This window comes from Fundulus heteroclitus, chromosome 20 (genome assembly GCF_011125445.2).
Source record: "Fundulus heteroclitus isolate FHET01 chromosome 20, MU-UCD_Fhet_4.1, whole genome shotgun sequence".
Lineage (NCBI taxonomy): Eukaryota > Metazoa > Chordata > Actinopteri > Cyprinodontiformes > Fundulidae > Fundulus > Fundulus heteroclitus.
In genome coordinates, this window is record NC_046380.1 from 10,790,488 (window position 1) to 10,801,643 (window position 11,156).

The following is an 11,156-nucleotide window of genomic DNA, read 5'->3' on the forward strand; positions in this document are numbered from 1 at the left end:
TGTGTCTTATCCTACTTGTGTCTGTGTCAGCGACTGTCTGCATAACAATAGCCGAGTCAGCAGTATACGGGGACTAATCTTGTGAAAGCCATGTTTGTTTATGGCATAACATGGCTATAACATAACATTTCCAAATTAAAAATCCTCGCCGGCCACAAGCTTTTAATTTGATAAGCTTCAACTCGTCTGGGAGCTGTGAGGCTAAATTTAACACACAGTCAACCCTGCCTGAAATGATAAAATTGACATTTACTATCTAGGCATTTTTTTATGTATGTGCACGACCTAAGATAATATATCCAAGCAGGTAAGATTTGAAAATAGATGCCAATCTTAGATTTGTTATTTATCAGTAGGCTTAGACGTCGATGTAACACGAGCACCAGCCTGGTGATGTCCTAAAAAAGCAGAAACAGCAGCAGAGACTGATGTAATATAAAGTGCAGCTGAGAATATGGTGTAAAGCTGAATCATATAAACCCTTACGCTTTATTTTAATAACTTCTTTCTCTACTCACCCTGATTTGTGATACTGAGAGTTAAAGCAGCACTAACCAACATATTTACCTCAATATATCTTCTTCTAAGTCCCTATTATATAATCTAAGTGTTTATGAGATGATTATGGGTTCTGTCACCTCTCCCTAATGTCTCTGGCAAAAAAAAAACACACTTGAAACTTTTTATGCCACAACCCGGTGGCAGTCTCGCCGCTCTCTTCTCCTTCTCGCGGTAATAAGAGCAGCTTTCGGCAGCCCAATGTAAGGTCATTGCCATCAATAGGAGGGCAGTCCGTGTTTATGGCAATGCTACTTACTAAAAGGTCCTGTAGGGGGAGCACCACTTGAAAATTACTTAGTGCTGATTTAAATAATCAACAAAACATTCCTCTCATCTTTTTATCTCTGATGCCACAGCTCAGAAACTTTTTTAATCGTTTCTTTATAATAATAAAAAAAATAAAGCTAATTTTGTGGCATCACTCCCGCAGCAGCGTCCTCCAGGGCAGCGGACACGGAGTCAGATGTCTGCTACAAAGCAACTCATTGAAAATAAAAAAAATATAAACATCAAGAGGTAATTTGATTAAAAAAACAACAACTCTTTATCCATTCGTTTTTCACATTTCAATAAAGGCTAAAGCTAGTATCGAAATAAAAAAAATTATATTATTTTAAAGTCTGAAAGTGCTATTTCTGTGCGTACGAAGCATGAAATCCCTGAACTCTGTCAGCTTTTTCGAGAACCATATGCTGTCTGTTAAACTCTCTGCCAAAGAAAATCTTGCGAAAGTCACACATCAGCAAAGTTATTGCAGTGTTTGTATCAGCAGTGGAGTGACAATCTGGAGGCAGCGCACCATATTGCACGGCCACCGTCACTGCATGCTGAGTGCCGCTTCCAAAAGCTGCCATCTGGCAGGTGAACCGCACTCCTTCCACTTGTTCCTCTCGTCCCGCTTACCTCTCTCCTCCGCCGTTTGTCGCCGCCTCTTTTCTCTCAATTCCTTCCTGTCTGTTTTAGCCTTTTATAACTTGTCTTCTCCCTCTGCACGCTACCCCATCTTTGTCCCCTGAGTATGTGAGGCTCCTGTCTGCAGTGAGCTCCCTTCGGGCCCGGATAAAACACTGGAACGGGCAAAAGCGTAAAAGATTAAAATCGAGGTGAAGCAGAGAATAGGGGGCAGGACAGCAGCCTGTTAGTTGTGCAAAAATAACTGCTTTTTCTCCACATTTTCCCCCCCTCGGTCGGTTTTTCTCTCCTCTCTTTATCTCTTCTACCTTGTTTTTATGTATGCAAAGACACGCCAGGTGCAGGATCTAACAGGGCTATATGTACGAGGGCGCCTGCTGAGCTCTCGACATCACCTCTTTCCTCGGGCCTTAGCATCTGAACAGTCCGGTTAAATTAGTGTCTCTGCGAGCACCTACAGTAGAGGAGGGTGGAAGGAGGTGGAGGGGGGGGGGGTTCTAGCTACGGATGACAACATTGAACCGCTGCACACTGTAACTGCGCTACATAGACTGATACTGACCGATGCATTATTGCAGTGCCATGCATCGCCTTTCCCCCTGACACACGTTTGCGTTCACTGTTCTGTACTATATTAATAAAAAAATTTAAAAAAAACTCACAGATTCAACCAGTCATTCCAATCAAGAAGACAAGATTATGCAGAAGAAGAGTTGTGTGTTGCCTCGTCTACCCCCCCCCCCACTCCCTCTTTCTTTCGATCCTCTCAAACTTAAGGTAGCTCATTAATCTCTGCAGAGGTCTAAGATAACACTTAACTCCTCGCTTGTGGGTGAAAGTGACAGAGACAGATGTTCTAAATTACTTCACCTACACCGGTCCAGCGTTGCCTCCAGGGGCAAGAGACTCAAAAATAATGTGTTTTTGCTCCGATGAGCTCTGTTACACATGGAAGAATTATAACGCTCTTTTTGTTGATATCTATCAAATCTTACAATGGAGCAAATTCTTGAACAAACTGCCTTTTTAAAGCTGAAAAAGTATATGGAGTTGAAACCATACGTTGTATAAAAAGACTCGTGACCTTTTTTACTCGCTGTCTGACCTAAAATCAGACTTTTGGTCAAATAGGATTTCAAACATCATTTCTATTTATAAAAGCTAAAATAATGAAGACGATATTTTTAGAGAGCTTGTTTTCTCTTTTGCTTTCCTACACGTTTTTGGCATCCTTCCAGCATAGTTTATGGACTATTCTTCCTGATGGAACTGATGGAACTGAGACAGATTAGACGTAGACCCCACTTGCTCACAGACATCTTTTCAATGCTACGCAAATATATTTTTCAAGGCTTTGTGTTGGTCTCTCTAAAACCTTATAATTTTTTTAGGGTGTTTGTCTGGGGTCATTGGCCATTTGGAAGATCCATTTTTAGCCAAGTTTGTCGGTCTCATTGCTTGTTGCTTCAGTGTTTCCACAGAAAGTTCTTTCCTCATGATGCCATCCAGTCTGTAAAGTTCATCAGTCCCTCCTGCAGCAAAACCCCAACACAGTATGATACTGCCACCACCATGCTTTACTGTTGGGATGGTGTTCTAAGGCTGGCAAGCTTCCCCCTTTTCCTTACCATGTTACAATGTTCAATAACAATATTGTTGTACCTGATATGCATATCATGAGGAACTGCCTGGATGGAAAGCTCATTATCTAAGTACAATCCACTCAAGACTATGTCCCCCTGTAATTTATTTGGTGACACTTGTTGCTTAATGCAGCAGAAATTGTTTCAGAAGGTAAAGTGTTAGTAAGGTGGTACAGTCCCTAAGAAACTACAGCTAACATGTCATCAGTCAGAAGCAACTTTATCAATAAAAACAGTTTGTTTGTTTTTTTTATTATTATTATTATTATTATTTCAGGAGCTGGATACGTTACTCATTTCTGTCTGGGGTATGTGTTTGCAATAAACCCAAAGCAGAAACCCTTTTAATTTTTCTTTATTTAGCTCAAATCCTATCATTACTTCTGAAATCACCAGTATTGTATCATTTTCATCAAATTTATTCTTAATATTGTGCAGCCCTAAAACATGATTTTACTCCTCGTGATGGACTGGCGACTTGTCCAGGGTCAACCCACCACTGATAGGCTGGTATAGATTCCTTAGTTTTGGAAATTACAAAATAAAAAATATTTTGGGAGTCATTATGAACGTAATACAGAGAGGTTTGATTTCACATCAGACAGTGAGGGAGAAAACAGGTTAAATGTGGGCTTTTTTTCCTGTCTGAAAATATTCAAATGTAAATTACTTGAGTTCCTTGAAAGAACTGAAAAAAGGAACTTGTCTTTCTAGAAATCAAAGTATTGCCTTACTCCAGTTCTTAAATGTTTTCTTGGAAAGATTTTGTCTGATTCCCGCTAAAACGAGGCCACAGTGTGTAATCCTGAGATAAGTTTATACTACTACTCTCATCATATACTTCAAAGCCCTGTCATATATGACTAGGTATGGAGATTCCCATAGGGCTATCTGCTTTGGTTATGCCTTCAGTCGACTGCTTTACTGAACAAGCATGCTTCTCTTAGCTTTCCAGTTACCATTTTTTTGTCAATAATATATCTAAACCATGTCTAAATGGTTGATAGAGGCCTAGGCCAAAACTAGGAAAAATTATGCCTGAAAAAAGCGTTCCAGTAGAAATAGAGCTAGATCTCTATGGAAGGGCATGTCTGGCTGGAAATGATGGTTTATGTTGAACGACTGACCATTTTAATTTTATGAATATGCCCTGTTCCTTTCCTATGATACCGAGACATCTTGTTAAAGCACAACCAGTTCACATCAAATCTTTGACAATAACTTAGATAAAAAAAATTAATTTTTTTCCACTTATCGGTACAGTAAAAATATCTAAATATGTCATCTTTTGTGTCATTATTATCTAAATTTTTTGCTCTCAAATTGAAAATCTTTTTTTCACGCACTGACATCGGTGTGTCACATAGTGGTGGCCGAGTGACTTTAGAGCAGCACGCTTGGTTCCAACCCTGCAGACTGCCACTATAGCCCCATTTACACTAGCCTTGTTAAACCGATCCGTGCCGAGCTCGGTCCGAGCTTGGATCAGTTAACCAAGCCGAGCTTGGTTCTGACGACCGTTTACACATCACGCTATCTCGGTTCCTTGGTTTCCTCGCCTCTTAGTGACGATCTGCGGTACTACTGCTCTCTAGGATTGAAGGAGGGAATCAAGCAAATCAAAATGGCGGCGCCTGTAACATTCAGGAAGTTATGTTTGGTTATATTTCGTTGTTTACGGAGAGACAGGCGAAGACGGCAACTTTTGGTGACTTTACTTGGTAGAGTGGGCTTTTGGGAAGTGGATAAGACAAACAAACGTCTAATAAGGATTTACAGACGCAGGAAACAACGACAGACAGTGAGCTTCATCACACTGCTAAGCAGAATCATCACTGGAAATCGTGTGTCACGGTAGGGAAGCTAGTATTTTAATAAATGTCTGAAATGTCCCTAAAGCCGGACATACACAGTACCATTTTTGTTGCCCTTTTTGGGCCGATTCTTCACTCGTGCGAGAACTTTTTGGATTGGGCCAAGTTTCTGCTTCTTCGTGCATCTTGCGTCGTGTAGCATTCGGGGGGGGGGGGGTAACGAGGGCCGATTAGCCTCTCACGACCACCTCCCGATCAGGAATCATAAGGTCGGATGAAAATCAAACATGTTGAAAATCCGTCGGCCTTCGTGAGTGATCATGAGCGCCTCCTGCTGTTGAAGCAGAGCTACGAGCCCATTTCCCCCAACCTCGCGAACTGCTCATGTGCAAACAAGGGAATTCTTCTTCTTCTCAGATGAAAACATAGCTGTGGAGAGAAGCATGACGACGGTACGTGTGACATAGAGTCAAACTACAGAGGAGCGACTAGTAGAATTGCCAAGGCAGCGCCTTTTTTTTATTCTAGTGAGCCTCATATTTAACAGTGAGCATCAACACTTCCATCTTTTTCTTCTTCTACAGTTTGCGTTTGGTTTCCAGGTAGACGAGTCCGAGTAGCGCCATCTCTGTACGGGGCTGAGTCCGATGTGTGGTTTTTAGACGTACTGTGTGAGCAGTCTGGGAGCATCAGAGCGTCGGGCCGCACAGTAAGAACAGATATCGTGAGCAATGAACTTTTAAACCCTGCGGTTTCGTAGTAGCTGTATCTGAGTACAACGATTGAAAATATCGTACAGTGTGTGCCCAGCTTAAAGGATGCGTTAAGTGCAGAGGACAAATTTCATTGGGACGTGTGTTTTAATTATATTAAAGATGATTATTATTAGTGGTACATCCATATAACAACTGAAAGTAAGGATGAATTTCATTCACATATACTAAAATGAAATGGTATTTGCGTCATTTGCAGACTATAGCAAATTTTCATTCTAAATCTAAGCTTAGATCACTATTAGAACAGGTAGTTTTGCTTCTTCTAAACCTGGATGAAACACAAATGTGGGCTACAAATTGACTTAGTATGGATTTATCTCTACATGAGGTCAACAGTAATTTTAAAACAGCATTTTTTGAATAAGAGCGATGGGCTGAGCTCAGTGTTGGCTCTTGGAGGAATGGGGAACGCAGGCAAGCTCTTTGACACAAAGGCCCCAGACAGTCGGGATTTGAACCTTCTCACTGCAAGGCAGCAGCGGTAACAACTGCTTTACAGTGCACACCTAAAATCTATTTCCAAACAATGATGGAGCAGCACACTAAACTCCCTCTGACAAGGGTTGCTTACTCCAGGACTTTCCCTGTCATCTAATTAAAAGGACTTTGAACCGTAGGAATCGTGTGACAAAAAAATATTTGCAGTTTTGAAACAGCATAACCTGGCCATAACATGATGACAGTATTCTGCCCATCCCTACTTCAAAGCCTAAAAAATAAAAAATTTTGAGTCTCAGATGCAACCTGTCATTCTAGAAATTTCAACATTTCCTTGTTAGTGTTTGTTCTCTACTGTTTTTCTCCGAAAGATTGCTTCTTATTCCCACAACAAGGTCTTACACAGGCTTGTGTGTAATTATGGCCATAACTCAGAGATTATTCATACCACAGCAAAAATCTCTGAAATTTCCTTCACAGCAATGTCATATGTGAACAAAATAAGTCATGTAGCCTATTTTCAAATTTGGTAAAAAAGAATAATAATGGGGCTTTGTTGATGAGCTAGCTATGACATCACAGACCTAACCTTGGTTTAATTTACTGTTATCAATGCAACAGGGAGAGAAAAGATCAAATGAATGTGGAGATTTGTTTAAATCCTAAAATTAGCAGGCAACTGATAAAATGTTGAAGCACATGCCAGGCGTGTGCATGCCAAAAGAGAAGCCAATCTTTTTTTTTTTTTATTTCCTCTGTCTTTCTCTCTCTCCACGAGAGGCTTTACCCAATCTGGAGGGGCCAGGAGAATAAAAGCTAGTCCAACTGGCTGGCCAGATAAGCCAGACCAGAAAGAGCACACAGAGAGAAGAGAGGGGTTCATCTGGTTTGCATGAGGGGTGAGAATAAAAAAGAAAAAAAAAACTGGGAATCCAACAGCCCCTTCCCTCCTCACCCTCTCCCTCCCACCACACACACACACACACACACACACACACACACACACGCACACGCACGCACAGGGACAGTCACATATGGGGGCTTGAACAAAGATGCACTTGGTCAACAGCATTGTCGAGGCTGGCACAGCTCACAGCTCTGTGCGCTTTCGGACTCAGCCTTCATCATCCCAGCTCCTGCCCCGGCTTATCAGCATCCCGGTGGCTTGCACTCTGCCCTGGCTGCCAAGGCTGCAGGAGGAGGAGATAGGGCAGCAGCAGTGTAGGGCTGACTGACTGACTTTGTATCTCCAAGCTTAATACTTCACACAATTTTTTTTCCCCCTCCTCCTGATGACCACTGATCTGATGCGCTGCCCAGAATAATCTGCGCGCTTAGACACAAAAAAACAAAAAAAAATCCTCACAGGCAGGCTGTTGCAGTCTTTGTCTAATACAGCTGAATGAAAATCTATCCCCCTGATGGTGTCCTTATTTCCCATCTGACCTAACGAAGAGTTGGTCTGCCTCTTGTCTGTGGTACGTGATGCACGCTGAAACACCCGCAGCCACGTTTCTTTTTCAGAGCATCACCTGCTTCCCATGTCACAGGTGGTCAGCAGAGAATCTCTGAAACAAAAAAACAAAAAAAAAGTGCACCGCCTCGACGCAGGGTCCAACGCCGCGTAAAGTAAGGCAACTTTCAGCTCCTGCACAACGACGGGTGGAAAAGGTTGACCACTCACCTTGAAACAGCCGGGAGACTCGTTCATGAGGAGGAGGAGGAAGATGAGGAGAGGACCCGGTGGTATGAGCGCAGCGTCCGGCCGCCACCTGTCCGCCGGTGGATCAGTGTACGGGCAGATGAATGGATTTAGTCTAAGTGCTGATGCGCCGCGCAGCTTGGAAAGTCATCCGGACAGCAGCGTGCGTCTCCCGGTGATCCGCTACGGAGGAGACGGCATCGAATGACCCTCGCGTCTCGCTCAGGGACTGATCATTTTCTCTAACGGGGTGCCACGGTTGCTCTCTCCCTCCCTCTCCCTTTCTCTCTCTCTCTCTCTCTCTCTCTCTCTTTCTCTCTCTCTCTCTCTCTCTGTCTGTCTGTCTGAGGGTGGCTGTGTGCTTCAGTGTGAGGATGCCGGTGATACATGAAGTCACCCATCAGTTCACTTGCACCTCACGTACGGTGTGCGTTTTTTTTTTTTTTTTTTTTTTTTTTTTAGACCCAACCTCCATCGCGTCATCCCGTGGCACAACTCCAACGCTCTTCTATGTGCTACTACTTAATTTCCCTTAACCGCATAACACAAAATACAATTATTTCTCACGTAATCGCGTTTTTATTTAACAGAGTAAAACGTTAAATGCATGTAGTAGCCTTGAAAAAAAGTTTTTTTGCATGACCAACTCACGCTTTTAAATACGATCAAGAGATTATAACAGTATTTATGTGTTCCTGGATTCACGCCTTTTCTGGGACAAAAATGAAAAAAGGCGACAACCTTACTGCAACAAACTATTCCGATGTCAGGAGACGCGGAAATTGTTTTTCATGTCTTTATAAATCATCATATTTTCCTATACGCATGTTTTATTTTAAAACAGAAGACACAACATATGTGCATTGCAGCATAGGCAAAATTACTTTGAAATATCGCCATCTGTAGGAAGACCAACGCAACTACAACTCTTCAGCGCTCGATTCGTCTCCTGGCTGTGAATAACAACCTTCTTTGGGGACGAATCTGGGGTAATTGCCGGCTAATTATTGTTGTAAGGGACCGGAGTCAATGCTTCAGAGGAAAGTGGATATTCTGCGTGATTATTAAGAAAAAAGAAAAAGGAGGAAGAAAAAAAAAACATATTGTGGGGAAAAAAGAAACTGAAATGGAGATGCTGTGAATCATGTTAGGATGCATTGGAAGGGCAATTGTTACGAAATGATTAGATTTCTAGGAAGAAGAAAAAAACAGATGAAAAACAAAGGAACAGACTCAGATTATGTAAGAAAGAAAGAATAAGAAATAAGAAGAAGAAAGAATATGATCTGCAATCCCAAACTTTGGTGTATTTCAATGAAATTTCATGTGATGGACCAACACAAATTACTGCAGAATTTTAATGTGGAAAGAAACTTACACATGGTTTTCAAAATATTAAATGAAAAACTGAATTGTGTGGCATGTGCAGATATTCGGAATCACTTACTCAAAAATTTTGCAGCAATTTCTTATTTTTTTTTTTTTTTTCCAAATAAAGCTGCACGCCTCTTGGTGTATGTTTCAACTCTGCACATTTTCAGAGTCATGATATGAGATTTAATCCTAGACTTTGACTAGGCCATTCAAACACATGGATATGCTTTTGTCTTAACCATTCTGTTGAAGCTTTGGCTATATGGTTAGGGTGATTATCCAGCTGGAGGGTGAACTTACTCCAGCCTCAATTTGTGGCATCTTAAAACAGGCTTATTTCCAACGGTGCCCTATATTTAGCTTAGATCTACCTTCCCTTCAACTCTCACCAGTGTTCCTTTCCTTGCTGAAGAGAAGCACCCAGCAGCGTTTTTGTTGAATTGGTATGTTCAGGATCACAGACAGCATTTTGTTTGTAGGCCAAAGAGTTTAATTACGTTCTCGTCCAAGCGCTATATTTTATACGTATTTGCTGTGTGTGTTCTATCTTGTGGCTGATGATATGCTGACAACTCATAGATTTATTTCAACAATGGTGTCCTTCTAGTAACTCCTCTGTAAAAGATGTGGGCTGAACATCTAATAGTTTTCATGTGAACAGGTTATCCCACCTGAGCTCTGGCCATATGCAGCACCTCCAATTACAATTGATCTCTAAACTGAAAAGGTATATTTTGGCCCGACCTGTCAGTTTAGGCGGGCCGTGTCTTTGTGGGCGTCGTGTTAATCTTTGGCTTGCCAGGATTTGCAGACATCAGAGCTCCCACATTTCATATACATCCACAGAACTGGAGTTTTTCAAATTCAAGGTGAAACCCCCCAAAGGTCCAATACAGTATTGATGCATTCTTGCCTTGGAGGTGTGATTGTGTTAAGTGATGAGGGCTGTTGCATGATGCATGGATGTCCCTCCTTTTAATGGAAAAGTAGGCAGCAGGCCTCACAAGCAAATATTCATTAAACTCACCACTTCCGCAGAACTGCTTACCTGGCTAAAACAGCTCAGCACGCATGTCTGACAGTCTTCCTGCTGTGTGTTTGCTTGAGAAGGGAAGCAAGGCCCACTGCCCAGTTGTCCCTCCTCCCACGATTTTCCCTTTGGTGGGATGGAAATGAGTCAGGGACGTCAGACGGGCTACCTGTTCGGGTTCCAGCAGCTCACTGGCGGCTCAACAGATGGCAGCTACCTCTCAGCGGGATTTAGTCAGGTGCGGGAGCTCTTGAACCTCTGTAATGCACGAAACCCTCACAAGCATAAATACTGCAGTTTGAAAAGAGAAAGAAGCCTGCAGACATACAAACAAACCCAAATGTTGAGCTATACTCCAGGGGAAGCGTATGCACATGAACAGCGCAGGCAGCAGCATGGCCACAGATGCACCCAAGGCTCGAGGGAAGCTGTAGGTAAAACAAGCACTCAGCAGCTTTCAAAGAGACATTTGCTGAGTGTATTTTTTGATTTCTGCTGCGATATAGTCTGTCTTATAACATAGAATTTGTGGACAATAAACTAGCTGAATCAATTTTTTTTAAACCTATATTAACATGGGTCCTATTAACACATTCATCCAGAAATAAGCCATTCATACTCTAGGGTCAGCTTTGATGTATAAGTTATGAAAAAACAAACATTATCAGCAGGTTGCCTATTTGAATGCAGCACAGCAGCTGCGATGTTGTTTTAGTACTATCGACTGTGACCGCGTAACTGATTTGCTATGAATTGTTATCTGCACCCCACAGGTCTAATTTCAGGGCGATTGCAGTTGTGAATTAGTTTTCAAGATGCTGTGCAAACTCCTGTAATCATTCCTTTAAGAGTGCCACTTGTACGGTCATAACTCTGGAGTGAAATTCACAAAGAACAAAAGCCACA

General features: G+C 42.0%; 1 protein-coding gene across 1 annotated transcript in view; it reads right to left on the bottom strand.

Annotated features, from left to right (window-relative positions):
* LOC105928059 (plexin-A2) overlaps positions 1–8,254 on the bottom strand; it is a gene marked incomplete in the record, with an annotated part of 103,043 nt that extends 94,789 nt beyond the window's left edge. The window contains 1 exon segment of the mRNA XM_036151373.1: positions 7,829–8,254.
* Positions 8,255–11,156: the final 2,902 nt, after the last annotated feature.